Below are 6008 nucleotides of genomic sequence, written 5' to 3' on the forward strand. Positions count from 1 at the left end.
CTGTTGTGGATCCACTGTGCTTTACATAACTTACTCTGCCAGTACATATGGAGGCCAGTGTAGCTAATCCTGTGTTATGGCTGGTTTACTTGATTTTAGGGGTTTAGACCTGCAGTCATGTTTTTGGCGCAAACTGGACTTTAAATTCAGACCCAGCACACCAGAAGCAAGTTTAAAAGCTTTATTTACAGACTAAGAGTAACTTACTGAGAACAAACAGGAGACTGATATGGCAAAACTGACTGTGGGAATTAAAGCAGTAGCTCATTTGAGTGAGGAGAAACAATGGTAGCTGGAACTGGGAAAAGTGTGGAAGACTTGCTAAACTGTTTTGGGTACATCTGGTTATCTCACTCGAGGAACTTCCAGAACAGAAACTTTGGAGGGATCTGAGAAGAGCACACAGGTTTCCAGGGAGAGTGAATAAGCTGTTGAGTTATAGGTAATACGGTTATTAAGGCCCCATAATACTGGCTGGACTCTCGTTGCATGGGACCATCATGCTTGCTGTGCTTGTTGCGGGTGTCTCACACCAATGTTGACGTCACATCATGTGTCGCGCAATTTGAAAATGACCTTCACTCTAGTTGGATACTTTCAAGTAGGGATTTTCTGGTGACTAATTTCTAACCATGGAAAAGAATGAGACTAAATGACAGGTCTATAACTAAGAGACACTTGGATATTAAGTTAAATTTGAGAACTGTTTAATTGGAGATAAATTATCTGGCTTTAAGGAGTGGGACCCTTCCGGGTCTTATCTATATATGATTGATTTTATTGGTTTAGATGTCCACTTGGTCAAAAAACAAACAATGGTCTTAGTCTCACTATCAGCCAATTGTAAGAGGCAGATAAACCTTTGACCTTAGCCCCGAGCTATTCTTATTTTACGTCTTTGTGGTTTTTTTTTCTTCTCCATGGTCTGGATGACTGACCTCTGAAATACCTGCAATAAAACTGAAATTAAAGTCATTTCTAATGGAGAATGCCATCGCCTTTGATTTGGGTACTCATCCACACATTACCGGCGCCATATTTCTTCCAAATGGGACCATACCAACATCTGGTGACAAATGACCAGGCCTCCAGTCCAAGTCCAAGGAAGAGAAGGAGGTCTCTGGACATCAGGATGGAGACCACTGTTCCCCTGGAGTTCTTAAAATTCTTATAACCAAAGGACAAACCAGCTTTTCCAACACATCTTAACATGTCATAAGGCTGTGTTCCACTGAGTCACACTTTGAGGACCATTTACAGTGCATTGAAAAGACAGAAACAATGAGCACTAACCATCTCAGTAACAGCTTTGGTCTCCTCATTGCCAGGAGTCTTAGTCCTTCCCTGCAGTGGTGTGAGGAGAAGCATGAGGACACTCCAGGTGAGAGGAGTTAATGCAACAGGTATTTAAAAGAAATGAGACATTCTTCCCGAGTCATTGTAATGTAATGTTAAACAGGTCACCTTGCTGTATTTTATGATGTTAGGTGGTCAAGTTCTCTAAGAGGCAGAATGACAACAGTACAACACAGTAAAAGAGACATATGAGTTGTAATTTGTACCTTGACATAATGTGATATATAAGAGAGGTCTTGATGCATTCTCAATCATCCAGGTAAGTAAATCTCCAAAAGTTGATTCTGTTCATCTGGAAGTAGCGTTCTGTGGGAGAAACGTTTCGTCATCATCAAGTGACTTCTTCAGTCTCAGCTGACTGCAGGTTTCCCCAAACCTTATAAACAGTACATTTGCATAATGACTGAAACCAGCCCACTGAAGGAACAATGGGCTGGGAGGTCAGTTCCTTAATCATAATTATGCAAATTCTCATGACCATTAATCAACAACCACTGACCAAAACCCACTGATCAAAGACCACTGATCAATGGCCATGAGTACCATTCACAGAGAGTTGGGGAATGGCTGCAATCACAGCATTGTAAGATGGTGACAGATGTACCCTTAGGCCCCCTCCTCGATTCAGAGATGGTCTTTCCCTTTTCACGTAAATGGCCTCCTTGACTCCGCCCTCAAACCAGCGTTTCTCCCTGTCCAGGATGTGTACATCCTCATCATTGAAGGAGTGTCCACTGGCCTGTAGGCGTAAAAAGGGCTGGGACGAGCTGTAAGTACTAACACTGTTCTTATGGAATGCAATGTGGGAAAGATCCTGGCGTAGCTCACGGCTCTTCAACAGGAAATTGATACACCTGCAGACCAGTGATGGATGGTTCGTCCTAAACAACATGAACACCATGATCATCTCATTGTGGCAGGCAACTGCAAGTGACAAATAAAGGGTTTAATCAATCAATCAATCATACTGCTTACAAAAATTAAGTCTTGAAAATGAACAAACTCCATGCTTGGATTTCCAGGCTAAAAGACATTCAGGAGTGCTCCATACTGTGTTTCTGTGAAACCTGGCCGGGGGAGAGGACACCTGATACGGCAATAACACCAGATGGCTATATGGTCTTCAGAGCAGACCAAAGCTGTACGGGCACCGGCAAGAGCCGCAGAGGAGGAATTGCCGCACTTGTCAAGCAATTGTGGTGTACTGACTGTAAGATAACTTCAAAATTCTGCTCTGAAAATGTGGAATTCTGACTCTGAGGTTAAGGCCTTTTTACTTGCGTGGAGAACTGGAGTGCATCATTGTGAGTGTTGTATATAAGGAGGAGGCTGCGATGAGGGGGCTGCACGACATGATAAATGAACATGAAAATTAACAAGTTGACTTGGCCCTGGCTGAATTGTTCTGGGAGACTTTAATCATTGTCATTTCCAGAAAAATATGCCTAAACTGCATCAGTCTGTAACCTTCCCAACCAGGGGAAATAAAACACTGGATCACTGTTACAGCAACATCAGAAATGCCTTCTCAGCTGAACCAAAACCTCATTTCAGAAAGTCTGACCACCTGGCAATCCAGCTAAAACCCATCTATAACAAAAAGCTCAACACAAAGCCAGTCACAGTCAGGACAATTAACACCTGGACTGATGGTGCAAAAGCCAGCCTGCAGGGCTCCCCAATCCCAGTCCACGAAGGCCGGTGTAAATGGTAAATGGACTGGTATATGGACTTATATAGCGCTTTTCTACTCTTTCTGAGCACTCAAAGCACTGTACACAACTTGTACATTCACACCCATTCGCACAAGCACATTTCTAAGTAACATTCACACAGACATTCATACTCCGATGGATGCATCGGAAAGCAATTTGGGGTTAGTATCTTGCTCAAGAATATTTGGGCATGCAGACTAGGGGGAAGCCAGGAATCGAACCACCGTGGTGTGGAGTGGATGAACTTGGATCACTTCAATGATGCACCATTTCCGATCAGTAGATGACCCGCTCTACCACCTGAGCTACAGCCACCCCACTCCCAGCCGGTCCCTACAGGTTTTAGATGTGTCCTTGATCCACCACAGCTAATTTCACTAGCTGGGCCCACATCCTCATTTTAGGATTGACAGCGTTTTAGTATTTAAAGGTGGATGCTTGGACATGAATTGAGCTGCGGTTTGGGGAAGGCCTCGAAGGGGACTGGCGACGGCTCCCGGGCCTGGCAGATCCCCGTGCACTAAATAGAAGTGAAGAAGTTAAAGAATTGAGAACAAGGAGGGAGGGAGGGCGGGGCACGTAAACGAGAATGAACAGTTTGCAGAACTGGGGGGAACCTATATAGATGGCAACCGGAAAGAGCGTGTTTGGAGGCGTGGTCCCGCTCCTGAATTCAGATACATAATCTCCAATTCACTGGCTGGGCCCACGTCCTCATTTTAGGATTGACAGCGTTTTAGTAGGTAAAGATAAGATAAGATAAGATAAGATAAGATAACCTTTATTAGTCCCACAGGTGGGAAATTTGTTTTGTCACAGCAGGAAGTGGACAGTGCAAAAGTTATGAAGGACAATTAGAATAAAATAAAATAAGAATAAATACAGTACACAACTGTACAGAATAGAATAAAATAGAATACTATATACAGTAGAATAAAATAGAATAAAATATACAATAGGATAAAAATAGAATACAAATGCTATATACAACAGAGTGAAAAATACAACGGTGCCAGAAAGATTATTGCACATTTGTGTTATTGCACATTTGTGGATGTGTGTGTATGATCAGTTAAAGTCTTTGTTGTGGAGTCTGACAGCAGTGGGGAGGAAAGAAAGGTGAATGCTTGGACATGAATTGAGCTGCGGTTTGGGGAAGGCCTCAAAGGGGACTGGCAACGGCTCCCGGGCCTGGCAGATCCCCAAAGAAGGCATCCCCTAGAAGCAGTAAAAACTGTGCGATACGAAGTTTGAAGACGTCAGCGGAATAGTTTGATTTTCGATTCTACTTATTTATACAGCACCGAGCCACAGTGACAGACGCCTCGAGACCCTGCAATGATGTCTAGAGGAAAACCCAACAATCATATGACCCCCTATGAGCAAGCACTTTGGCGACAGTGGGAAGGAAAAACTCCCTTTTAACAGGAAGAAACCTCCGGCAGAACCAGGTTCAGGGAGGGGCGGGGCCATCTGCTGTGATTGGTTGGGAAGAGAGAAGGAGAAGAGGACAAAGACGAGCGCACGGAGAGCGAACGTCGCTCCGTGGTGTGGAGTGGATGAACTTGGACGATTTGGAAGGAATGGCAGGAGAAGAGATCAAAGGAAGTTGCAAACAACAGAATCTTAATGGATGAATAAGGGGAACGCTCGATTGGGTAGCAACGTGGCTCGACTTTTGAGCTGAAGCTCTGACATTTGAGATTTGAGGGCTTGGCGGCTCGAAAAGCTTGTGAGCATATCTTTGAGTAGAAGATGGAGAGGGGTGCTTAGCTGGTTAATTACTTTGGATAAGGTAGCAATAACGACTGAGCTGATTTCTGAATTAACAGAAGTGACAGCAGCAGCTTGGGAAGAGTTGATGGATTGAAAGACTGAATAGAGGAAAATAATATCTATAACTAGAAAGCGAAAATTTCGGAAGAAATTTTAAGTGTGCCTATGCCGCTGCTAATCAGTGTAGTTTGCCATTCATACGGCTGCTTAGGGCAAAACTCAGAAGAGCAGCCATTCTCCGCCATGAACTATGGTAAAAACAAACACCGCTCACGCCTCACAGATGACAGCTTACAGTTTTGTGTAAAGATGAAGTTACTTCGTACAGTGCCGATTTGCAGATGCTGTGCACACAGGTTCATGAGCAGAAGTCCCATTGTACCACGGCAGACCCGACAATGTTTGCATGAACACGCTTTGAAGCATTACGTTATGGACCACTTTTCACACATGGTTGGTGTACCCACACAGCCGGCTGTAGCTTTTCAACTCACAGCCAGACACACACCCAAAAACAGCCGAGAGAGCACAGACTACGCCCGAGAGGCGTGATTGCACATGCCGCTCAGGTGGGTCCACCTCCCCTGCAGCGGCACTGCAGACCACGCCCCGCCACACACATCAAACACGTAAAATAAATATTTATGCACTTTCGCATTCACTTTTTGTTTTTTGTTATTTTTACACAGTGTTCTGAATGATGAACAATGGTCTACAGCCAATCTTGTGTATTATTATACAAACTTTGGTTGTAAGATTCAGATAACTATTTAATAAAAGCTAAATATTTTATATGAGAGTAAGAAAGAAAAGTATAACTTTGTGTCCACCTTTCTCTGTTAATGCCCTACCTGGCCCCCTGGCAAAAGCTTTGCTAGATCCGTCCCTGCACAGTTACCAGCTGTCAGCTACACAAAAAAGGAGCTTGGTGTTTATTTGTCTCTCAGAAACAGTTCATAACTTCCCTTCAACTCATTCATGTCACCTAAAGGGTAAACCTGTTTCTCCATCACCAGTTCAGCTCTGATGATTCAGTAAGGACATCTCCTGGTTTCGACCAGCCGCTTCTACAGCTGTGGCTCCAGCAAACATCAGCTGATACTAGAAATTAAAATCAAATGAATTCTAATAACAGCTGATCAAGCTTAAACGTGCTGCTGT

This window comes from Pelmatolapia mariae, linkage group LG4 (genome assembly GCF_036321145.2).
Source record: "Pelmatolapia mariae isolate MD_Pm_ZW linkage group LG4, Pm_UMD_F_2, whole genome shotgun sequence".
Lineage (NCBI taxonomy): Eukaryota > Metazoa > Chordata > Actinopteri > Cichliformes > Cichlidae > Pelmatolapia > Pelmatolapia mariae.